Source organism: Bos indicus, chromosome 6 (genome assembly GCF_029378745.1).
Source record: "Bos indicus isolate NIAB-ARS_2022 breed Sahiwal x Tharparkar chromosome 6, NIAB-ARS_B.indTharparkar_mat_pri_1.0, whole genome shotgun sequence".
NCBI lineage: Eukaryota > Metazoa > Chordata > Mammalia > Artiodactyla > Bovidae > Bos > Bos indicus.
The window spans coordinates 56,325,788-56,352,514 of record NC_091765.1 but is presented as its reverse complement, the minus strand read 5'-3'; the positions used below and the strand labels follow the sequence as shown (position 1 = coordinate 56,352,514).

Sequence of the window (26,727 nt, the reverse complement as noted above, 5' to 3'; positions counted from 1 at the left end):
AGATCTTTATTATGCTTTGGTTGTGAGTTGGGTTGGATTCTGCTATTGATTTTTAAGTAAAAATCTTAACTTTACCCATAAAGACATCTTGTTTCATTTTCATTAAAAGGTAGGCTGAACTTTTTTTCAAGTCCATCTTCTGGAGGCTCTATAATTTTCTTTGAAGTTTTCTAAACTTCTTTCCATTTTGAAGTCCATGGACCTGGAACATATGTCTAGAATGTGTGCATGCTGGTAGTATTTTAAAGATTATTTCCTTAAACCATGTCCACCAAAAAATTCTTGATAATTTTGCTGCAGGAAGCAATAGTCAGTAATCTTCTTTGAGCATAATCTATCAGATACAATTTCTCTAATTACACTGCATCAGCTTTTCTAAAAGTTCTGAAAACGTTTCCATAAACTAAAGGTGTTACACAAAAAGATGTTTTTCTGATCAAATAAATTTAGGAAATGCTAAGTTGAACAAGGTTAAACAGGTTTCTTTCCTGCAGGAGTCCCATGAATACTTTAATAAGATAACATCTGTCATAAATCTCTAGGAGAGAATACTGATTGATGATGTGTTTTCCAAAGTTGCTTCGTCAAGTAGCTTACAACATTATTTAGACCTTTTATGAAACTCTAGTTTGGAAATGTTAATTCTATGATTTGCTTGAGTGGGGCCTTGAACCACTGAATGGGCCTAATAGCAAGAAATTTCATTTTTTTTCAGGGCTTATCTACTTGCTCTGAATTCATCATATTAGTAATGTGGCTGGTGAATGACTTGCCTGGTAATTTTACTGACCAAACATATTTTTTCCCCTCACAAGTTATCATGAGTAGTAAGATTCTCTTTAATGTTCAAAGTTGGCACAAGGAACTTTGAAAACTGGAATTCAAAATGCATGCATCCTGGAAATCATAACTAAATTACAAATGTCATAAACTGTGCAGAAGAAATTTGAATCAAGACATCATTGCCTCTATTATTGATATAATATTTAAGAAGGTGTGTGAGGGAGTGGGTGGACTACTTTGAAGGCTTGGGTTGTTATTGTTTTGTATTGTTTAATGGGATGATTACAGTCTTGTATAGGCTTGTACCCAAGTCACACCTCGCTCAGTGAAAGATTTCCATCAATAACACAGAGATGAAAGCTGCCGTTAAAGTCTGTTATCCAAGCAAACCTTTGGCTAAGGATGCAAGAATCCATTTTAATAGCCTAGCTCCAGTCACTATATAAGCTAATAATACTCCAGGCCCAAGAGGAGATGCCTTATGTAGTATTTACAGTGAGCTAGGCCTATACATCTGACAGTGGTACTAAGCTTGCGTTCCAGCTCTACCTTTTATAAAGTGTGTGACTTTGAGTAAGTTACTTAAATTCTTAAACCTCTAAGTATCTCATCTATAAAATGAAGCTAATACTGAAATCCAATTTATAGGGTTGTGAGGATTAAGGGAGAGGGCTTATATGTTGAGATTGCATGTGGGTTGATAAATATGACCCCAATAATAAAACATATTGTTGTTGTTCAGTCATTAAGTTGTATCTAACTCTTTGTAACCCCATGGACTGTAGCATGCCAGGCTTCCCTGTCCTTCACTGTCTTCTGGAGTTTGCTCAAATTCATGTCCATTGTACATATAGGTAATATTTAATACATATGTCTACCCACACATGCTCACATGCATGCATTCCTGCAAAAATGCAAGACCCCAGCCTTGTTGATGTAGTAGCATGTTCCTTTTGTCATTTGTGTCTACCACGTGATATACTTGGCCACAGGCTCTCGTACACTATTCTCATCATGTTAGTTGTGGTACGTAACGTAGAGTTAGCTTTGAAGAAGGCAGCACAACAGTTCACGTGTTTGCAGTGAGTGCCAGCTGTGTCTGAACCTTGCTAAAGGCTGTGGAGTGTCTGAGAGAAGTTTGAGGTAGGGACTGAGTCTTTTGAAAGAGAGAAACTCAATTAACCCAAAAGGGGCTGAGGAGGGGATGTCAAAAGCTGCTGGCTAAGAGGACGTTATCGCCAACATCTCAGGAGCAGCAAGTAGAATCCAGATTCCAGCAGTGGTTGAGGGTGAGCAGTGAAGTGGGTACAGAGTTGGGGAGAACTAGGAGAGAGCAAGCCAGAAAATTACAGCTGCACCTACCATTTAAGACACCACCCTTCCTCTCAATCTCCTTTTCCCATTGATGTGAACCTTGACGGGTCTGATGGAACAGCTGGTGAAGTGAGGGGGAAAATCCTACCCTTCTGATCCGAGCAACCACCCCAAGGAAGGCTTCCAGACCTGAAGCCAAACGGTGGGAAAGGGAGTGGTGACTGAGGACAATACGTTTTATAATAAATGAACAATACAGGAATTAATTTGTTATGCTAGATCAGGCTGCACTTTTTTGTTACATTCACTAGATTGTTCTTGTTGTTGACACAGTTGAGAAAAATCTAAGGACCAGCCATATATTTCATTCAGGGGAAGGAGCAAAGTAAGTCCAAAAGCACACTTGGAAAGGGGCAATGGAAGGAAAACTAAAGTTCTTTATATATGTGTTCCTATTGAATTCAACTGGCTCAACAAAACATTTACCTATCTGATGATTGTATAAATGTTATGCTTTTTATTTAAAAGTGTTCTCTGCACTTATGAAGCTAATCTAATGAATTAACTTGGTGGCTTTTTTTTAATATTACTTTAGTAAAAAAAATTGTCCCCACCTTTGGGTACAAAGGCAAATACTGCTTCCAGTGCTATTTTATTTTCTTGTTTTTCTGAAGATGAATGAAAATCCAAAAAACCTTCCTTTTTTAGTGTCCTAGTAACTGTAATGAAAAAGCCAAGCATTCATGGCTGAATGAATGCATAAGCAGTAGTTCCTTTATAAGTGAAAGAAAGCAAAGTTCAGTCAAGCATGACAGCAGGGTCTCCTTAATATGCTTGCAAAATGTACTGGGAAGACACAATGTATTCTGATTGCTAAACCAGGCTGAACTTGCAGTAGTGTGGGTATGAGTGTTTCCACAGGAAAAAATATAAAACCATTACACAGGATGCTACAGAAGCCATGTGGAGTGAAGGAAATGCAGACTTGAGAGTTGGGTCTTTGAAGGTCTGTGCACCTGCTGTGGAGCATAACTGAGATGGTATGTCATTTTTCACACATAGAAAATGATCAAATGGCAGATAGAGATCTTTTCTAAAAACGTGTTTTTTAAAAAAACTGAGAACACTACCTTTTCAGACAGAGAAACAGGATATTTGGATCTTATTTCCTAGAGTAAGAACAGCAGACATGGATGGCACGGAAGTTACAGTCACGAGTATACACACAGCACATGAGGTCACTGGTGAATGAACTTTTAAATCATATATTCATGTCTGGCACTGTTAGAGACAGAGAGAGTAACTTGGTTAGCACCTTCATTCTAAAATATACCAACACATTTTTATGAAGGGCTGAGACATTTTTTAACCTCTGCTCTCCTTCTATCAATATATTTTTAATTACTTGGTTTAGGAAAAAATATTAAATTTGTTTATATGATACAAAAAAGCCACCTTATAGTTAAAACTTAAAATTTTCCTAACATTAGGATTCTACTATACTGGAGTGGGTTGCCATTTCCTTCTCCAATGCATGAAAGTGAAAAGTGAAAGTGAAGTCGTTCAGTCGTGTCCAACTCTTAGCGACCCCATGGACTGCAGCCCACCAGACTCCTCCATCCATGGGATTTTCCAGGCAAGAGTACTGGAGTGGGGTGCCATTGCCTTCTCCACTACTATAGAAAATAGAAGGATAAATTGAGTTGATTGTCCATTTTATTTCCCTAAAAGCAAAGGTATCAAATGACAAGTATCAAGTAATGTTTGTAAGTCCCTAAGAAAGCTGTGAGTTAGTCGTTTCTATTTGTAAGTCACAGTCTATAGGTGGACATATAGTGTGGGTCCATCTCTACTCTGAAATCTCTATAGATTAGACTGTGCACTCTTTTTGGGTAGGTGGAATGTAAAAGTGACTAAAAGGATGGTCCCTGTTAGAACATCGTTTTACTGAAAATATTCTTTTTGTCACTTTAGTTTTTCTTACAAAGTATTGTTTTCACCTCTTCAGGATAGTTGGCTCTTGATGTCATCCCTCTAGCATGCTTCTGAACAGGAAGTTACCTGAATGTGGGGAAACAGCAATAGAAGAAAAAAAGATAGTCTCTAGAATCATATAAATGTTCTATCAAATAATACATTTGCAGTTTAACTTCTCTGCATCTCAATTTATATATCTGATGTAAGAACATAGCAGTCATACATTCCATCAAGGGTTATTTTGAAGATTATATAAGGTAAGGAAATTATTACGTTGTCCCCTGCTTCAATCTTTTTGATGACTTCTGATCACCCTTCTGATAAAAATCCCCAAACCTGACATGACTTATATCATATCAGATCAGTCACTCAGTCGTGTCTGACCCTTTGCGACCCCATGAATCACAGCACACCAGGCCTCCCTGTCCATCACCAACTCCCGGAGTTCATTCAGACTCACGTTCATCGAGTCAGTGATGCCATCCAGCCATCTCATCCTCTGTCGTCCCCTTCTCCTCCTGCCCCCAATCCCTCCCAGCATCAGAGTCTTTTCCAATGAGTCAACTCTTTGCATGAGGTGACCAAAGTACTGGAGTTTCAGCTTTAGCATCATTCCTTCCAAAGAAATCCCAGGGCTGATCTCCTTCAGAATGGACTGGTTGGATCTCTTTGCAGTCCAAGGGACTCTCAAGAGTCTTCTCCAACACCACAGTTCAAAAGCATCAATTCTTTGGTGCTCAGCCTTCTTCACAGTCCAACTCTCACATCCATACATGACCACTGGAAAAACCATATCCTTGACTAGACGAACCTTTGTTGGCAAAGTAATGTCTCTGCTTTTGAATATGCTATCTAGGTTGGCCATAACTTTCATTCCAAGGAGTAAGCGTCTTTTAATTTCATGGCTGCAGTCACCATCTGTAGAGATTTTGGAGCCCAGAAAAATAAAGTCTGACACTATTTCCACTGTTTCCCCATCTATTTCCCATGTGATGGGACCGGATGCCATGATCTTTGTTTTCTGAATGTTGAGCTTTAAGCCAACTTTTTCACTCTCCACTTTCACTTTCATCAAGAGGCTTTTGAATTCCTCTTCACTTTCTGCCATAAGGGTGGTGTCATCTGCATATCTGAGGTTATTGATATTTCTCCCGGCAATCTTGATTCCAGCTTGTGTTTCTTCCAGTCCAGTGTTTCTCATGATGTACTCTGCATATAAGTTAAATAAACAGGGTGACAATATAAAGCCTTGACGAACTCCTTTTCCTATTTGGAACCAGTCTGTTGTTCCATGTCCAGTTCTAACTGTTGCTTCCTGATCTGCATGCAAATTTCTCAAGAGGTAGATCAGGTGGTCTGGTATTCCCATCTCTTTCAGAATTTTCCACAGTTTATTGTGATCCACACAGTCAAAGGCTTCAGCATAGTCAATAAAGCAGAAATAGATGTGTGTGGGAGAACAGAGGTGTGCTCTAGACCAAGAAGAACATTTGAAAACCTCAGAGGCAGCAAAAGTCAGGAACTTTTGAGGAAATAAAAGAGGGTCTTTCTCTAGATGGTGAAAAAAGGACAAGATGAAGTTGAAGGAACGAGCAGCTATATACTTATATAGTTATACATAATATACCTGCTTGTTCCTTCATCTTGTCCTTTTTTCACCATCTAGAGAAAGATCCTCTTTCATTTCCTCAAAAGTTCCTGACTTTTGCTGCCTCTGAGGTTTTCAAATGTTCTTCTTGGTCTAGAGCACACCTCTGTCCTCCCACACACATGCACAGCACACAAGCTGACTCCCATCAGCCTGTACTTCTCAGTTTAAATGTCACCTGTAAAGAGGAATCTTCTGATTTACCAGTCAAAACCATTCCTTCCTTCCCCTTATTATATTCTCTTGCATAGAATCTCGTTCATTCCTAAAGCCACAAATGTTGGGGTACTCTGAAATGGCTGGAAAGATAGACATCAGGCAGATAAGGAATCAAATATTACTTTTATTTCCCTTTGGCAGCATGCCAGGCTGTGGAAGCTATGGATAGCTTCAAACCTCCCATAGGTTTTAGAGTTTGGAAGAGCAACACACTCTTTTTGTCACTTGGCTCCCTGTGAGAAAGAGGGAATGAAAGAGCAGGGCTCATATGGCCATTTTCCCCTTCCCAAAACACTACATAGGTAAGTTACTACAGGTCATAGAGTAGAGTGTGTCTGTGGTGGGGAGAGGGAACTAGGAGGGTTAGAAACTCTCTAAATAAGAAGGAAAGATTGGGAATAGGGGGACAGCATTTCGTGTATTCTCAACTAAAATGTATTAATATGAGCCATATGCAATGACCAGGTTAATTCTGAGGTTAAATATAGACAAATATCAGTAAATTCATATGGTTTAAGTAAAATCATACATGTACAAATAGTATATACATGTAAATATATAAATACAGTATATATATGCATTGATATACTAGTAGTATATGTAATATCTGTATACATGTATATGTATATACATGTAGTATACTATACCATGAAAGTGAAAGTGAAAGTTGCTCAGTCATGTCCGACTCTTTGCTACCCAATGGACTGTAGCCAGACAGGCTCCTCTGTCCATGGAATTCTCCAGGCCAGAATCCTGGAGTAGGTAGCTGTTCCCCTCTGCAGGGTATCTTCCTACCCCAGGGACTAAACCCAGGTTCATACTGTATTGTATATATATTTGTTTGATTCTTTGGGTAATATCTTCCCCTGTTATCATGTTGTAAACTTCAGAAAGATAGTGACATAAATCTACTTTATCTTTCCATCTCTGTGACTCATCATATTTTATTGGCCAACCCAATACAAAATTTAGTTCAATGAATAATAGCTGCAAAGTGTTTAATATGATATTTGACTTATTTTAAGAACTCAACAGATGCCAGCTATTACAATGATAACACTGGTTGCTGCTTCTGCTGGTAAAACATTCTTATGTGTTGGGTATTGACTTTTGAGCTGGGTTCTATATTTATAAGATTTCTACTTCAGAAATCCGTAAGTGTTCTTCGAGGCTCACTCAAATAACGTGTCATTCACTGGTCATGATTTCAGGCAATATCCCATAGTTGCAATTTCCACAGCTTCTAAGTTACAACCAAGGAGAAGTAGGGTGAGGAGAAACTACAGCAAATTAGGGAGTGTATTCCTGTCCAAAAATGGCAGCCAGTTTTCCAATCTGTTCACACTTGCTCTGTGGGAATGTGAGTTCAGCATTATCAGACACACTGATTTTCCAAGAGAAGCTAAAAATTCATATTTTAATGTAAACTCTTCTAAATTTGAGCAACTAAATACTGTTAAATTCTATGTACTTTGAAAGCTAATGGACTTCATGTTTTCCATGTGCAGCAAGTTTGTGTCCTCTGCTTTTGTGATTGTTAATTGTGGTATGCTGCTGCTGCTAAGTCGCTTCAGTCGTGTCCGACTCTGTGCAACCCCGTAGATGGCAGCCCACCAGGCTCCCCCATCCCTGGGATTCTCCAGGCAAGAACACTGGAGTGGGTTGCCATTTCCTTCTCCAATGCATGAAAGTGAAAAGTGAAAGTGAAGTTGTGCTCAGTCATGTCCGACTCTTAGCTACCCCATGGCCTGTAGCCCACCAGGCTCCTCCTCCCATGGGATTTTCCAGGCAAGAGTACTGGAGTGGGGTGCCATTGATTTCTCCAATTGTGATATGAGGTCTCATCAATCCTTTTCTTGTTTTAAATTTGCCCTTTACATGATTGTTAGTCTGTGCTTTTCAAATTGGTTTTGTAACAGTTGATTTGCTTTATAAGAGATCTATTTTTAGCTGTTGCTTGTGTATTTCTACCTACCTATTTTGCAAATCCCTCCCCACTTTTTTTTTCTTATGTCAGAAGAACTCTCAAGGCTAGTTATTTATTATAAGGGAAGCATTTTTAGCACAAAGGGGCAAAATGAAACTATACAGTATTTTCAAGCTATAGCATGAAGAAATAAACTTTGTGAAGTGTTCAATAAACAATTTCAGAAATGAGGAAAATTGACACAACAAAGTGAAAGCAATGATTTTACTCTCAGTTGATGTATTTCCTGTGAAAATCCACTGAGTCATAGTTAGGATTTCTGGACTTCTCTTAACACTGATTTTTCTTAAGGAACTATTTTCCATATAAAAGTAAAATTAGATGTTTATGTTAGCGGTGGTAGAAACTACTGGATATCTGCAACTCTAAAATGTAATCTACTTTTGGATATGTGATTATTTTCTATACCACAAGAAAAAAATCTCACTATTAAACTATGATATAACACTGTTCATTTAGAATTTATATTATGTATATATATGCATATATATGTATATAAATATGTATATGAAAATGCTCTTTGAGAATTATTTAAACATAGATTTTATCAAATCTCATACTCCCATTTCTTTGCCTCTTCACAAAGAAAGCTAATATCTCTTTGATGACATTTCATAACAGTTAAACTCAACATGTGTAGCACTGTCAATGCAAGTAACTTCAATGAAGTGAGGACAAAATAAGCATCTATGATCAGGTTCATGAACATGTAGGTAATGACAACTATACTATGACTGTTGTGAGACAACAGCAATTCATTTTAAGGTGAATTTACATTTCAAAAGTAGTAAAGTGTTAAAATATATGTATCTGTATCAATGAAATGGGCTTCCCAGGTGGCACAATGGTAAAGAATCTGCTTACCAATGCAGGAGACAGCAAGAGATGCAGGTTCAATCCCTGGGCCAGGGAGATTCCCCTGGACTAGGAAATGGAAATCCACTCCAGAATTCTTGCCAGGAAAATTCCACAGACAGAGGAGCCTGGTGGGTTACAGTTCATGGGGTCACAAAGAGTTGGATATGACTGAGCACATCAATGAAATACAAAATGAAATTTTCATATAAAAGTAATATTTCAGAAACTCATTTAGCCTCTGTTCTAATAGTGACACAGATAGTATAGAATCTTCCCACAATGCAGGAGACCTGGGTTCAAATCCTGGGTTGGTAAGATCCTTTGGAGTAGGAAATGGCAATATTCTGCAGTATGCTTGCCTGGAGAATTTTATGGAAAGAGAAACCTGGCGGGCTGCATTTCATGGGGTCACAAAGAGTTGGACAGAGCTGAGCAACTAATACACTAATTCCTAGAGCCTAAATGAGTTTCTGAAATATTACTTTTATATGAAAATTTATGTTTACTTTTTTCTTGATATTATTCATGGTTTCTGAAAAACTTATATTTTAAAATAAATTATTTCTGCAATACCATCAACTTTTAATCAATAATTGAATTGATTGAATATTTTGCACTGCTCTTTTGTCTACCTTACAGTAGATATCCACTCAAGTTATTCCCTTGTGGTGAGAAAGAGTTAAAAAGAACTTTCAAAGCAACTCTTAAAACTTGTAACAAAGTACTGAAAAAAGTCAACCTAATGAATATATACTCTTTTCAGTTTAATAAAACAAACATTTATCTAAAGCTTTATGGTAAGTACTTCAGAGAATTCAAATAACAAGATTCTAAGTATGTATAATGCAAGGCAGACTGACAAGAATAAAGAGGTTATGGTACTTCAGGAATACAAATAGTAATAAGAAAAACTTCTCAACATCCATAAGGCAAACCCTACTGATATAGGCTCTCCAATAGCAGTTAAGAGAAAGGACAATGGGAAAACCCAAGAGAAAGTATTGTATATGTCTGAATATATGGTATACCATTTTCTCCCCAAAGTTAGGCATCAGAAATAAAGGTCCTTAAGGTAAGTTTTCTTTGAGGCATCCTAGCAGAATGCTTAAGGCATAAGTTTTGAATCCACATTCAGTTCAGTCAGTTCAGTCGCTCAGTTGTGTCTGACTCTTTGTGACCCCATGAATCGCAGCACGCCAGGCCTCCCTGTCCATCACCAACTCCCGGAGTTCACTCAGACTCACGTCCATCCAGTTGGTGATGCCATCCAATCATCTCATCCTCTGTCATCCCCTTCTCCTCCTGCCCCCAATCCCTCCCAGCATCAGAGTCTTTTCCAATGAGTCAACTCTTTGCATGAGGTGGCCAAAGTATTGGAGTTTCAGCTTTAGCATCATTCCTTCCAAAGAACACCCAGGACTGATCTCCTTCAGAATGGACTGGTTGGATCTCCTTGCAATCCATGGGACTCTCAAGAGTCTTCTCCAACACCACAGTTCAAAAGCATCAATTTTTCGGCGCTCAGCCTTCTTCACAGTCCAACTCTCTCATCCATACATGACCAGAGGAAAAACCATAGCCTTGACTAGACGAACCTTTGTTGGCAAAGTAATGTCTCTGCTTTTGAATATGCTATCTAGGTTGGTCATAACTTTCCTTCCAAGGAGTAAGCATCTTTAGTTGAGTTCAAATACTTTCTTCCTTATTTACTATTTGTGGGCTCTTAGATGGAATAATTTTTCTGTGTCTTGGTTTCTTCACTGGCTAAAAAGAAAAAAAAGAGAGAGAGATAATGATAGTATCTATCCCATACCCGATAAGAGAATTGAGTTCATAACGCGTAACAATGCCTGGTGCATAGAACCTGTGTATCACAGGATCTCCACCTGCTTGCAATTATTGTTCGTTAATCTGAACGGCAAACTACAGAACTGCAGGAGTGGGGGATGGGGAGTGTAGCCTAAAATATCCTCAATCAACCCTAGTTTAGGATATACACAAGGGCCATCCAATAAACTTGGTTAAAAGGAGGTGAAGATATTTAAAACAAATTAAGGACTTATTTTGGGGGTGTGACCTCACAGTTTTAAGTGTACTATGTTACTGCAAGGATCCTTTTAAAACCACTCAAAAAAACTGGTAGAGGTCATTACCATACATATTTCGGATGAATGAGAAAAAACAACTTCTTAATATAAAGCAAATAGGAACTTTTGGTTTGCAATGAAATTCCCAATGACAGGATCATAAAAGGTTTCAGAAAGTTAGGTACCTTCAAATATTTAGATAGAAGTGAAAATAATATTCTCTGAAAACAAAACACCTGTGATTCAAAGTGAGGTTCTAGTGATGAAGTCACTGACATCAAAGTTGCAAGTTAAAATTTGAATAAGATTATTTCATAAAATATGAGTGGAAAAGGCAGTATATATACTATATAATTTTATTTTCATGGATAATTTATCTAAAATGATTAATTTTTTATTATAAGTAGACATGTCTATTTTTATATACATTCCTAAAATTTTATGTTTTGCAAAACACTAGATTTTCCTTTATAGAAAAATGGAGGGATTAAATTCTGTAAATAATTCTGGGTATCAGATTTGGAAAGGCTTTAGAGGGATGTGGTATTTGAAGCTAGTCTTGAAGAATAATTGGAGAAAGGATAGAATTAATTTTATTGAGAGATGACTATTTTCTCGGTGCCATAGATATGTAATCAGGGTTTACAAATGGTTGAATTGAGACTCAGATAAGTTGAATTTGCTCAAAATGCCACAACCTACACTGACCAGGCTTCATTTTGAGCACAGACCTTTGCAATTTCAGCACTGCGTGCTTTCCGAAACAGGCAATTCAGTGCAGAGAATGGTTCCTGGAGAAGACTGGGCTGGAATTCTCTGTGCCTTATGGCATAATTGGTGTAAATCACTCGACATCTTTTTCTTAAGTTTCCTTTCTTATAGTGGGGATAATAACACTATATCTTCAAAGAGTTGTTGGGATAATTAAATGAGCTTTTGCAAGTAAAGTGCTGGGAATAGCAACTGGCACAGAAATGCTCTATGGGTGTTAGCCTTGATGATGTAAAGAAAAGGAAAAGGCGGAGGAGAGGAGGATGGTTTCCACTCTCTCCAACTGCCTCCTTCAGAAGCAGAATGCATTCTGGGTAGGAAAGATGGGTGGAGCAGAGACACAAAAGCTGGCAAGGGCAGAGCTATGCCTGCTCTCCCTCTGAAAATGGAGGAAATAAGTTGGAATGGGTCATTTTGGAATAAATACAGAGATAAAAAGATATATTCCAAATACATATTTGGAATAAATAAACAGATGGAAATTAACTGGTACTATAAGGAGAAGGGGATGACAGAGGATGAGATGGCTGGATGGCATCACTGACTCGATGGACGTGAGTCTGAGTGAACTCCGGGAGTTGGTGATGGACAGGGAGGCCTGGTGTGCTGCGATTCATGGGGTTGCAAAGAGTCGGACAGGACTGAGCGACTGAACTGAACTGACTGATATAGTAGAATGGCCTTGACAGTCAACAGATTTTTCATACTTCAATTTTTATAAAGTTACTTTTCTTCCATACTTTTCTCCCTGAATGCCTAACTATGAGGGCTGCTACATATCAATACATTACACATAGGCTATGAATAGAGTCTAGAAGTGTCTGATTTATCCGTTATTTACTACTTAATCTAAGTCTCAATCCTTTGTTTGTAAAATTGGAAAAAGAGTTCCAACTCATGGGAGTTGTACAAACACAACATATATGCTAGGTGTTCGGCCAGAACCTGGTATGATTAGTGAACAGTTAACAAAAGATTTTGCCATATTCCTTCAGCCATCTTTTATCTTCCTTCATATATTAAGGTTCTTAAAATCAGCATACACCTTATCACCAATGCATACTTTCAGTAAGGGAGTCCTGCTTTTCTTTCACTTCCCAGAGCTATTATTGACTCATCAGTGTGCCTTACAGCTTTTATTTCTTCTCAGAGAAGACTGAAAATCTGGGGGTCTCACTGTGTTTGCTAATCACTGTAGTTTCAATTTTGTTTATTGAAAATAAAACTATCTTATATTGTTTAAAATAAAAATTTTAAACAATAAATGACTGAATGATAATTGAGGAAGTAAGATATTGTTACAAAAAGGCACAAAGTCTTATTTTATAAAATCTACCGAGAGAAATAATTTGAGGACTCTGTTCCAGTAACAGTGCTTGCCTTATTGAGACATACCATAACTGATGTAAGATTTTTTGTTTATTTATAACCCACCTTGCTCAGAAAAGGATTTAAGATGGCTTACAAAGATAAAAATAAATGACAAGTATGTGAGAACTATGAGGGAGAGGGAAAATAAAGCCCACAGAGTATGGACTTAACAGGAAGTCAAAAAGAGCCACAAAAATAAAATTCTACAGAAATCCAAAAAAAAAAAAAAAAGACAATTCTTGAGATTTGGAAAATGTCGAGTGAACTTTCCTCGTGAAAATAGGTCTTTCTTTAAAGTATTTAGTTCAAAAGAAACTGAAGATTTGCTGTCTCTGGAGCATGCTTGCCTCAGCTGCCTCAGAGTCTCCCAGGGCAGGAGGGTGCTTTTTGATGGGCAGATTTTTCGCTGAAGATGAAGCCTCCCGAGAACCCGGGCTCCTGGGAAGCCTCCCACGCTCCAGACTTCACCAATTATTTCATTTTCATAATAAGCTCAGCACTTCCTCTAATTGTTTTACTTTCACCAACACGAACAGGACAAAGTAAGGACATTTCATCTTTTAAGGGAGAGAATTTCAGGTACAGTCTGTACAAAGATATTAACTAAAATATAAAAATAAGGAGCTTGCCTTGAAGTCACTGGCAAGCGATAAGATTTTACGGACATTTAAGTATCGATATTCCGGGGCGCACAAGGGTTTTTCTGTTTGAATTCCCATTCCTCTCGCTGCTTTATTGTTACTTCCAAGAGCAGAGTGTCAAGGTCCAAGTCCAAGGGAAAATGTCTTTCCGGGATCTAACGATCTCAGAGGCCAAAAGGACTAGAGCAGGGTTCTCCCTCCCCTCGGAGGGGTGGAGACCAGAAGGGGGACAGAAAGACAAGAAGGAGAAATATAAAACATCTGTGAGGAGGCTGTATTAGTTCAGATCTAAATTGAAAATCCCCTGCACCCTTAAAGTTATGACTGCTTGGGCAAGTTGCTCTCCCCCACAAACTCAACTAGAAAGTGAGAATATTCGTCCTTCCCTCACAGAGAATCCGATATAATGGGTCGAGCCTAATCAGCACTGAGCTTGGTAAACAGATTCCCGGGCCCATTGAGTGCAACTTTCCGCAGAAGCAGCCTGGGAAAACTAGCGCCCTAGATGAGTCGTTAAGTTTGGGAAACGCTGAGGCAACCTGGAAACTACTTAGTAGAGTAATACTAATAATCAGTGGTGCTGAGATTCCGCCCACTTGACAACCCACCCATCCGTGAGCAATGACCAACCAAATGGCCGGCCTGAGCCGGGGTAGGGTCACCGGCATCTCTCCGGGGAGGGCTATGCCCTCGCCGCTTTGGGCTGCGGGACGCGTCCTCGCGGCTTCACCAACCCCGCCGCCCCGGGAGCCTTGGGGCCGAGGTGCGCCAGGTGGCGACGGTGCCAGGCGCGGCCAAGTCGGGGCGGACTGAGTCAGACACCCAACTATGTTGCGGAACCAGGGCGGCCGGCTTGGCTGCCCCGGCCGCTGAGCCTCGCTGCCCCCACGCCTGGCGGCTCTCCCCGCCCCCGCGGGCCTGGAGGAAGCGGCCAAGGCGCGGCGCCGGAGCACCTGGGCAGGGCGCGGGCGGCGGGCGCGGCGCTTCCGGAGCTGCGCGCGGGCTCGCGCTCCCCGCCTCCAGGTGCGGCGGCCGCGGCGTGCTGGCCCCAGTGACAGCGCCGCCCGCGCGGCCGCCTCCTGGCTGCAGACGCCGTGCGGGCAGCCGGCGGGGAGGGAAGCAGGAGGCCCCGCGCCTGGGACAGGAGGGTGAGGACTGGTCGAGCCGGGCCGGGAAAGAAGCCGGCGACCGGGCTCCCCCGCCCGCCTCGGCTCCCCAGCTCCGCTGCCCGCGCGCAAAGCGAGTCCAGGGGACTGCGGTGGGCTGGGCGGCGGGGCCGGGGTCGGGCGTGAGGACCATCTCATCTGAGCCGCGGCTTTCCGGCACCTCTTTGGGTACATATCCAGAGCGCCAAGTGTTCAGCTCCGGTTTCTACCGCTTGGATTTAGCTCCCGCATGTGGGCGTCTAAAAGGAAACCAGAAGCTGGTAAGTGATACAAAAACTCTACTTAGTAATGGGATTTGACTCAGGAGTGGGAAGAGCCGGATAGACGGCTAGACCCCTTCCTCGAAAAGGAGCTGCCCTTCAGTGAGTTTCAGGCAGCAGTTAATTACTCGGTAGAGATAATGAGTTCGCTCGGATCCCTGTGCTCCCCCGCACCCTACTTGTTCTACACTTTGAGACCGCAGGCCTGTTAATTAACTTTAATTACAATCATTTGGCCTCCACCTGCCTGAACCTAACTTCATACTCGAAAACTGTCGACAGGGAGTTTACCAGATTGATTTTCTCGTTGACGTTTGGAGACAGGTCTCCTGGGAGAATGGGTGCCCGTCTTACTAAACGAGGTAAGTTCATCCTTGCTTCTTTTCTTAAACTTGTTCGCCTCACCTCCTTGCGGCGATCTGGAGTAATTTTGATTGGGGGGAAGTCTTTGTGAAAATATATTGTGAACTATAACCTTTGATGATTAGAGGCAAATTAGAAGCTAGTTTGTTTGGAATAATGACATTGTAGGCTGTTGCAAGTTTGTATGATGATGGCAACTTTTTTTTTTTTTGGCAAGGGTGTCCTTGAAGTAGTCTGCTTAGTGGAATATATCCTTTTGGTTTAAAAAAAAAAAGTACCGAAAAATAAGCTATTTTTAAAAGTACACATAATCGGATGTCATTGTGATTACCAATAATAGTGTTGTACTTACAAGCTTAGTATTGATTTCTCCCGCACTTAAGCACTCTTTGCCCGCATGAGTTTATGGGAACATTGCCCGTAAGTAATTGGAAGATGAAGTTATGACTATTTTACAAAGGAAGGTAACTTTTTTAAGGAGAAAAGAGAAATACTTCTAAACTTATACTTGTGACTTCCATACACTTACAAGAGAAATACTGAGGGGAAAATTCTCATGACCTTCCACTGTTTAACAGTGTTTTAAAAAGAAAGAAAAAGTAAAATGGGTCATGGAACTAGGCTAGAGTCTAAAGTGGAAATATCTCCCTGGCTACTTTTCAGACAGCTGTTTAACAAATACACACTTAAGGTGGGTCTTAACACCAAGAGTGTTCTCTATCGACTTGATTTGTCAGTACTCAAAGATTTGTTTAAATGAAAATATACCTAGAGGGGAAGTCAAATGACTTGTTAAAACTTATTTGTGGGCATGTGTGTGCATTTTTTTCCTTCTTCCATAAGTCAGATTTTATATGGATAGTCCATGAGAGGAGAAACTGGTACATTTAAAAACAAATATGTATTTTTTTTCATTTTTCCTATGTCTCTTGAATATTAAAATTTTTAATGAAAGTCTATTTGAATTCTATAGTGCTTCTTTTTTCAAAAGTTTCTCACATATGATTTCATTTAATCCAATAGTAGCCTCTTTTTCCCCCCACCTACCCCCACATTGCCCCTTCCCTCTTCCTTCTGCACACTGGTGATCAGTAGTTTGTTTTCTGTATTATCAGTGTCTGCTGCTAAAAACAAATTTCTTGACCATCTCATATCATTGCAGTTTGAGCCTTCTAGATAGAGTACTTTTCAATTCAGCTACTTAGTTATTGTGATTAAGTAGAGGACTAAGAGGCTTCCCTGATGGCTTAGACCATAAAGAATCTGCCTGCAATTAAGGAGACCTGGGTTTGATCCCTGGGTCAGGAAGATCCCCTGGAGGAGGGCATAACAACCCATTCCAATATTCTTGCCTGGGAAATCCCTTGGACAGAGGAGCCTGTCAGCCTAGGGTCCATATGGTGGCAAAGAGTCGGACAGGACTGAATCGACTTCGCAGCAGCAGCATAGGAATGAGATTATAATGAATTGCAGTTTTCTTGGAAGAAAGTCTTAAACTATCACCATAAGACTGTGAAGTTTTAAAAACCGGCTTAGAACTCTGTATTATAAACATCATGATATTTGGGAAATTTTCTGGTTTTGCTTTGTTTCTTTCTGTCCTACCTCTTAGCAACTTTGAGAAAGTTCAGTGAAAGGTGCTATAAAAATGTTACTTATGAATGACAGCCGTTGCTTTTAAGAAGAAATTATTTTAATGTTTTAGCAAGTTTTTTTTTTTCTTATTTGTTTGTTGAATCATTTATTGAATCCAATGTTTGTATTTTCTAAACTGAGGAATTTGGGGAATATTCTGGAAAATATTAGGTAAAGAACATTTTATTAATGTTGGAAATATTTCTTAGCTTTGATCAAATGTGATTGACGAGAGACTGGAGGCTATGAGATGTCTTCTCATCTGTTTGATTGCCTAAAGACATCTCCCTCATTGCCCCACTTTGTGGCAATGACTGCTGTCTCCACATGCTACGTTCCCATACATCTTGAAATTCCCCTCTGTAGCTCCTTCACTGATCATTCCATCCTCAGAGTTCTGAATTGCTGCATATTTCAATTATATTTATGGTGTCAGTTTGAAGTTTTTAGAGTTCCTTGGAATTCTTGAAAGATGATGGTGCTACTTCTCTATGTAATTATACATTATACATAAAACAATACTTAAAATATGAACCATGTGAAAGTCAAGCTCATAAGACTTAAGTTTTCTCATCATTACTCTTGAAGTGTTTTTATCGGGTACATTTGAGTCTTCCAATTTTGTTGTTCCTCTTTTACTGGCTCTTACTGACTTATAAAGAACTGTCCATATGCATTGGAGAAGGCAATGGCAACCGACTCCAGTACTCTTGCCTGGAAAATCCCATGGACGGAGGAGCCTGGAAGGCTGCGGTCCATGGGGTCGCTGAGGGTCAGACATGACTGAGCGACTTGACTTTCACTTTTCACTTTCATGCATTGGAGAAGGAAATGGCAACCCACTCCAGTGTTCTTGCCTAGAGAATCCCAGGGACAGGGGAGCCTGGTGGACTGCTGTCTATGGGGTCGCACAAGAGTCGGACACGACTGAAGCGACTTAGCAGCAGTAGCAGTCCATATTCGTGTCATTTTCCCTTGACATGCATTATATATGCATATATATGCATACATATACATATACATATAACATGTAACCATGTTACAGCCATGTTTAATACACTCCTTTAGATTTGAAACTCCTGGAGAGAAGACATTTCATTTTCACTTTCTTTTTAGTACAATATATATATATCATTGTTCAGTCACTAAGTCGTATCTGACTCTGTGACCCCATGAACGGTAGCACTCCAGTGTTCCCTGTCCTTCACTATCTCACTGAGTTTGCTCAAACTCGTGTATAATGAGTTATTGATGCCATCCAACCATCTCATCCTCTGTCGTCCCTTTCTCTTCTTGGCCTCAGTCTTTCCAAGCATCAGGTTCTTTTCTAATGGCTCTTTGCATCAGGTGGCCAAAGTATTGGAGCTTCAGCACCAGTCCTTCCAGTGAATATTCAGGGTTGATTTCCTTGCAGTCCAAGGGACTCGGAAGAGTCCTTTAAGAGTCTTCTCCAACTCCACAATTTGAAAGCATCAATTTCAAATGCTCAATTTGAGCATCAATTTTGATGCTCAGTCTTCTTTATGGTGCAACTCATATCCATACATGACTACTGGAAAAACCATACCTTTGTCCACATAGACCTTCGTTGGCAAAATGATGTCTTTGCTTTTTTACACTTCTTAGGCTTGTTGTAACTTTTCTTCCAAGGAGCAAGTGTTTTTTAATTTCATGGTTGCAGTCACCATCCACAAGAATTTTGGAGCCCAAGAAAATGAAATCTGTCACTGCTTCCACTTTTTCCCCATCTATTTGCCATGAAGTGATGGGACTGGATGCCATGATCTTCTTTTTATGAATACTGAGTTTTCAGCCATCTTTTTCACTTTCCGCTTTTACCCTCATCTAGGGCTTTTTAGTTCCTTTTCATTTTCTGCCATTAAAGTGATATCATCTGCATATCTGAGGTTGTTGGTATTTCTCCTGGCAATCTTGATTCCAGCTTGTGAATCATCCAACCTGGCATTTCACATGATATACTCTGCATAGAAGTTAAATAAGCAGGGTGACAATATACAGCCTTGACGTTCTGATTTCCCAATTTTGAACCAGTCCATTGTTCCATGTCTCGTTCTGACTATTGCTGCTTGACCCGCATATAGGTTTCTCAGGAGATAGGTAAGGTGGTCTGGTATTCCCATCTCTTGAAGGAATTTTCCAAAGTTTGCTGTGATCTATACAGTTAAAGTCTTTAATGTGGTCAATGAAGCAGAAATAGATTAAAAAAAAAAAAAATCCTTTGCTTTTTCTGTGATCCAGGGTGCGTTGGCAATATGATCTTTGGTTCCTCTACCTTTTATAAATCCTGCTGGTACATCTGGAAGTTTTCAGTTCACGTACTCCTGAAGCCTAACTTGAAGGATTTTGAGCATAATCTTGCTTTCTTAAGAAATGAGTGCAATTGTACAGTAATTTGAACATTCTTTGTCATTGGAATGGAAATTGACCTTTTCCAGTCCTGTGGCCACTGCTGAGCTTTCCAAATTTGCTGGCATACTGAGTGTAGCACTTTAACAACATCGTCTTTCAGGATTAGAATATATATGTATATATGCACACAGTAGCACGGTTCTCAAGTGTGATGATAGGTGCTATCTTGAACTGCAAATGTTTCTCCCTGTTATGTTATCTTGGAGAGAGTAGTTAGCGATCCTTAAATATTTATTTAATGAATAAATGTTAATAAATGAGTCAATCAGTTGAGAGACACTTGGTGAGATATCCTCTTACCTAAGAAAAAAGAGACTTAGATAATTACGGAGCCAATAGGAACAAGCCCTCAAATTCAGTTGGAAAAGAGGTCAGGGTGCTATTTATAAATGCTAAGAGAGGAAACCATTCACAGTAGGCTATTTTGAAACATCTGGTTGTTAGTCAAAAAATGTGACTCAAATTCAGAGAAATAGTGGAGAATACATCTGATACATTTGTATCCAATTAAAAAAATTGATATATAAAAGTGCATGTATCATAAGTGTACATTTTAAAATCTTTTTATTGAAGTATATCATGCAAGTTTTTATCTCAGCCAATTAAACATTAAAGGTATGTTCAATGTAGCATGAAATAGAACAGAATCCTGAAGAATATGTATGTACTCGTGCTTATATCAAGAATCCTGAAGGGTCTGAGTGTCCTTTCAGCTGCCAAGATACAGATGTGGGTAGGAGGGAGCTGGAATGAGCAGGTTTCAGGGGCACTCAGGTAGGTGTCCTCCACTGTGGTGTGGGCTTTGGTTTGTTAATGACTTTACCCCCACTCCTGCTCTTGTAGGAACTTGGGGAAATGCTTGCCTAAGAACTGTGGCCCCGCTTTAAAGATCTCTGAATTAAAAATTAAACATTTTTAATGTTTAAGAGACTTAATTTTAAGTTTAAAAAAAACATTAATTTTTAATGTTTGAGACTTAACTTTAAGTCTCAAACATCAGCCAATTAACTTAAAATCTGGATAGACAGTTTGAAAGAAAAGGGACTTACTGAAGCTAAGGAGTGTTTCAAGCCACATAACTTATTGGGATGTTATAGAAAACACCTAAACCCAGGTACTACTTAGGCTAATAAAAAAGTCATACAAAGTAAAGGAATGGTCACTACTGGCCTTCACTGGCTGTGAAATGTATATTCTTAATTTTGAAAGAGTTGTGTCTTTCAGATTGCACAGAAAATAAAATAATCAAAGCATGACTTAGAACAGTCTTTTCTCCTTGATCCAAGCTGTGGAAGGCTTTTGCCTGGAGCCTGACTATTTTCAGCTCAAACCTCTGTTACTCTCCATCCAGCAGCCACTAATTAAGTGCTTATTGCTTGCCAGGAACTAAGATCTTTATGCATATTTACTCATTTCATCCTCAAAAGAGTCTCGTGAGGTTCTCATTTATCGTCGCTGCTTACAGATGACCACAGTGTGTCTCAGAAAAATAAAGGAACTTTCCCAAGTTCATGCAGGTATTACACAGCAGAGTACGATCACTGGACATCACTGTGCTGTTTCCCAAGTCTAAAGTCTTCAGGTAAAAATCTTCATTCTCACTACTATAACGACACCTATAGTTTACTAAATTAATGAAACTGTTTACTGCTGTGTGAGGTGTTTTGTAGGTTTATTAGAAGAATAATGGGTGGTGCTAATTGAAAGGAATGTAATTTTATGAAGCAGGCAGGAGAATACCGATCACACCAAGTGCAATAATGCAGTATGAATATGACCAACTACAATATTATATACCATGGGTGAATTAGCCAGCATTTTTTGTACACTTATAATTCATGTCAGGTGCTTTTCTATATGCCTTATGTATTTGACTTGTTTAATTCTAGCAGAAATCCTAGCAGATATTTTATCTTCATTTTATAGACAGGGAAACTGAGCTTCAGGGAAGTTAACTATCTTCAGGGACAAAGACAACAAGTGGGAAAGGCTGGGTTGGAGTTCAGGCAGTCTGACTCTAGAGCACTGTGCTTTGTGTACTGTGGCCTGAGTATCTCAAACAATTAAAAGTAAATGACTTTAGGCTTCCGTATTTACTTACTTACATGGACGCATATGCTCACAGCTGCAAAGGCTTATATAACTTGAGTTCGCAAGGGATGGTATAGTTCAGCAGCATTTCCCTAGAGACTCTAAATGCTATGTATAGTAGAACAGTCAAATGAGAGGGAAAATAGGAAGTCCTTGATCCCTTCCTACTGTTAAATCGATCGCATAGGTATTAGGAGGCATCACAGTTAACAGCACAGTTTGTAGAGTCTGACTCTTGGAATTCTGAAACTTATCCACTGTTTTCCTGCTGTTAAATGAGATCCTATAAAGTTGGTTTGTAATCACTCCACAGATATTGGCTGATAACATTAGCAATAGAAGTCTGAGGGAGAATGAAAGAGGATGGATGTGTTTTGATGAAGGGGAAAGAGGGCTCAATGTAGAGAACCTGGGGCAGTGGAGGAAAGAGTTCAGAGTTGAGGGAACTGGGCTTTCTGTAAGGGGTTAAATGGGGCAGTGTTATCACAGGATAAGGTAGGTGACCAATGGTAGGGGAGAGGCATATTGAATGACCAACCAATTTGACACCAAGGATGTAAGGACTTAGACTAGAACAATAGAATTCTTGATCTCTGACCTTTTGTAATTTGCCCTATACGATGGGATAGAGTAATGACAGCAAGCGTGCTTTCTTAAAACCACTTCCTCTTCTGCATGGTTGTGGGGAGCAGAGTGGAACGATTTGTCTTTATGACTATGTGAAGTTAACATCTTAGTATTAAACAATAAGTCTGTTTGATGTGAAATACAGTGATACCTCCTCCTCGTGACTGTATTCTGTACTGAAGCAAAAGTAGAATTCTGGTAAGACCTGTAGCCTGAACTCACTAGTTCAGTGTGTTATTTATATGGACCCTCCGAAGTTTGTAAGAGATTAGCTGTTTCTCCACATAAATAACTTGAAATCAGGGACGCTTCCTTTCATCATCTATAGTGCCAGGTATCCTTTGGGGATAGCTGATTAGCTCTGGAGATTTGGAGGAGTAAAAATTGTGCCTGAGGTTTCTACCTTGGGTATCATTATGCGTGCTAAGTCATTTCAGTCCTGTGGGACTCTTTGTGACCCCATGGACTGTAGCCTGCCAGGCTGCTCTGTCCATGGGATTGTCCAGGCAAGCATACTGGAGTGGGTTGCCATGTCTTCCTTCAGGGAATCTTCACAATCCAGGAATCAAAGCCACATCTTATTCTGTCTCCTGCATTAGCAGGCAGATTCTTTACCACTAGGATGTCCTAAGTCAGTCAACTCTCCTATTTACTGGTACCCCTCAGTCACTGTGACCAATAAAAGTAATTTCTCACACATTTCTGATTCGCATTCAATTGGGGATGACTGTTTTGGAATACAATAAACTTCCATTGTTTTTAGAATCTGTAAGACTTGTATTGATGACACTGAAGAGTCTCTGTATTCATGTGGCAGCCTAACTTACTGAGTTTACATTTTTAAGGCTGTTTTCTGTCTTGTGATCCTAGGATTTTTAAGTCTATTATTTCAACACATTGGCAGGTTTCTAAATACTGTAAGGTTATGTTTATGATTTTAAAATGGTATGCTTTTTTTTTTTAAAGAAGTAGATTAAAGTTGAGTGAATTTAGTTATACTATTGCTACTTTTTCCCTCCCCAAAGATATTAAAATCAGGCAGAAGTGATTCCAAAAGTTGTCAGCACTGAATATTTAATGACTTTATGGTTTAATGAAGTGACCCAGGTTTTTCAGTTATTTTCTTTCCTTGTTTAACTGGGGAATATGACAAAGTTACACTGGTAGTGGGTGGGGGGATGGGTAGTGGGAAGTGGTTTACTGTGGTGGTTTTTCTTACTCGAGACATTTGGAGGCGGGTGGCTGTCCCAACCTACGATTTTTTTTTAATTGAAATATACTTGATTTACAATATTATATTAGTTTCAGTTTACAATTTTTATGAGTTATACTCCATTTAAGGTTATTGCAAACTAATGGATATGCTATTCAATATATCCGCATTGCTCATTTATTTTATACATGTCCTTGGTGGCTCAGTCAGTAAAGAATCTGCCTTGTTGTGCAGTAGACTGCCTACAATTCAGAAGACCAGGCTTCCATCTCTGGGTTGGGAAGATCTTAGCGAGTAAACCACCAGCACATGATAGTGTATATTTCTTAATCGCCTATCCCTATCTTGCCACTTCCTACTCCCCTCCCCTCACTGGTAAGCACTAGTCTGCTCTCTGTATCTGTGAATCTGTCTCTGTCGCATTCATTTTTTAGATTCTGAATATAAGATAACAAAGAGTATTTGTCTTTGTCTGACTTCTTTCACTAAGCTTAATAACGTCTAGGTGCCTCCATATTGTTGGAAATGACAGAATTTCATTCTTTTTTGTATAGCTGAGCAACATTCCTTTGTATTCCATGTGTACATATATCACATTTTCTTTGTCCATCTATTGATGGACACTAAGATTGCTTCTGTATTTGACTATTATAAATAATGGTGCTATGAACATTGGGGTGCATGTATATTTTCAAATTGGTGTTTTGTTTTTTGGATATATATCCAGGAGTAGAATTGCTGAATTCTATGGTAGTTCTGTGTTCTTTGTTTCTGAGAAGCCTCTGTTCTGTTTTTCCACAGTGGTTATACCAATTTACATTCCCACCAACAGTGTATGAGAGTTCCCTTTCTAACACATCTTTACTAATGTTAGTAATTTGGGTTCTTTTTGATAGTAGTCATCCTGACAGGTGTGAGGTGATATCCCATTGTGGTTTTGATTTGCATTTCTCTGATTAGCAATATTGAGCATCTTTTTATGTTTCTGTTGGCCATCTATATGTCATCTTTGGTGAAATATTTAAGTCTTCTGTCCACTTTTTAACTGAGTTATTTGTTTTTTTGATACTGAGTTTAATATTGAATGTATGAGCTATAACCATTAACTGAGTTATTTGTGTTTTTGATATTGAGTTTACTATTGAATGTATGAGCTATAATCATATTGGTCATATCATTTGCAAATATTTTATCCCATTTGGTAGGTTGTGTTTTCATTTTGTGTATGATTTCTTTTGCTGTGCAAAAGCTTAAGTTTGATGAAGTCCATTTGTTTATATTTGCTTTTGATTCCTTTGCCTTAGGAGACAGATCCTCCAAAAAAATACTGCTATGATTTATGTCACAGAGTGTTCTGCCTGTGTTCTTTTCAAGAGTTATATAGTTGCCAGTCTTACATTGAGGTCTTTAATCTACTTTGAGTTTATTTTTGTATATGGTGTGACAAAATGCTCCAATTTCATTGATTTTCGTGAGGCTGTCCAGTTTTCCCAGCACTCACTTATTAAACAAGAGACTGTCTTTCCTGTATTGTATATTCTTGCCTTCTTTGTCATAGCTTAATTAGCCATAAGTGTGTGAGTTTTATGGCTCTCTGTTTTATTCCATTGACCTATGTGTGTGTTTTTGTGTATCATGCTGTTTTGTTTACTATAACTCTGTTCTATAGTCTGAAGTCAGAAAATGTGATACCTCTTGCTTTGTTCATTTTCTGAAAATTGCTTTGGGAATTTGGAGTCTTTTGTAAACTTTAGGAGTATTTGTTTTAGTTCTGTGAAAGATGTCATGGGTATTTTGGTAGGAATTGCATTAAATCTGTATATTACTTTGGGTAGTATGACCATTTTAGCAATATTCTTTCAGTCCCTGTACATGGGATTTCTTTGTATCATCTTCATTTTCTTTCATCAGTATTTTATAGTTTTCAGAGTATAGATCTTTCACTTTGTTGATTAAGTTTATTCTTAGATATTTTATTCTGTTTGATGAATTTTTAAAAGTCCTTTAGGTGGGTTGGAATGCTTCCAGCTGCCCTACTACTAACCCTTCTCTCCCCTTGGTTCTTGATTCTAAGATCACTTGTAGTGGTTAGATGGATTGGGAAAATCTGTATTTGAGCTCCTTTGGAGCTTGGTGACCTAAATAGACAAAACTTTAAAACTTTGTACTTTCCACTTGTTACCTTAAATCATCTCAAAGTTGAGAGGGAGTCTTTCAGCACACATTTATTGAGCACCTTTTATGTGCCTGATGGTGTTCAAAGTTAAGACCTTCAGCAGTGAACCATAGACAAGATTTCTATCCTCTGGTAGAAGTCTACAGATGTCATGTAGTAACAAATACCACAAAGATACAGAAAGCAAGAGTAAGGAATGCTGTGGGACAGGGCATGCTCATATGCCTAAGGGCACTAGGGAAGGCCACTTTAATGAGCACACGTTTGAGCATAGACCTACTCGAGTGATGGAGTGAGCCATGAGCCATGGGAATATGTTGGGAAGTAGATTTGAAAGAGATAGATGGGTGAGAGGTAGGAATCATGTAGTAGAAATAGGACTGAAGCCAGCTTGGTGATGATTGAGTGATGGGGGCTTCAGGCAGAGCCAGGGAAGATGAAATTAGGTAGTTGCAAGGAGTGATGTGATGTGACTTTTGTTATAAAATGAATAATTCTGGCTGTTGTATTGAGAATATGCTGCTTGTGAAGGCAGGAGACCAGGATAGAATCTGGGATATCAGTCAAAAGGCTGTTGCAGTGGTCTAAGAAAGATAAGAAAGTGGCTTGGGCTAGCATATGAGCAGAAGCGATGATGAGAAGCAGTTGGTATTCATAGTACCTCCAAGGTAGAGCTCAGGAAGATAATAAGATTACGGTTGTTAAGTGATACTGAAAGCTGGGCATATAGAAGGTACTCCTAAGTGTTACTTCTGTTTTCTTTTTACTTTCTCTTGGAAATGGGTCAGGATAGCATGGGCAAATGTACATTCACATCTGTAATGCCAACTGTTCATGTATTCTCTAAATGTGTTCTGTATATATACATCATGTACTGTGTTTACAAACAAGTAATTTGGCATTTATTGGGCAGCTTATATGGGCTAGTCATCATCTTGGCAGATTTATTAGTTTATTGTGGGACAATAAACATAATTATGATGACAGATACTTATTTAACATTTGCTGTGTGCCATTGGTGTTCTTGATGCTTTACAAAAGCCTTATGAAGTAGGTATTCTTACCACTCCTTTCCTGATGAGAAAACTGTGGCAGAGAGAGGTTAAATAC

At 39.2% G+C, this 26,727-nt stretch overlaps 1 protein-coding gene and 1 long non-coding RNA gene across 7 annotated transcripts in view; one reads left to right on the top strand and one right to left on the bottom strand.

Moving 5' to 3' along the window:
• Positions 1–9,535: 9,535 nt before the first annotated feature.
• On the bottom strand, positions 9,536–15,488 carry LOC139183613 (uncharacterized). Its single transcript, XR_011567143.1, has 2 exons — positions 15,374–15,488; positions 9,536–10,550 (listed from the first exon to the last, which is right to left on the bottom strand). It is a non-coding gene; the product is annotated as an uncharacterized lncRNA (long non-coding RNA).
• ARAP2 (ArfGAP with RhoGAP domain, ankyrin repeat and PH domain 2) overlaps positions 15,464–26,727 on the top strand; it is a 197,782-nt gene continuing 186,518 nt past the window's right edge. For 5 of the 6 annotated variants that reach the window (XR_011567142.1, XM_070791264.1, XM_070791262.1 and 2 more), the window contains exon 1: positions 15,464–21,092. The gene's annotated coding sequence lies outside the window, so the exon portion shown is untranslated. The remainder of the gene's footprint in view (positions 21,093–26,727) is intronic. The other variant, XM_070791263.1, reaches the window with a different exon arrangement.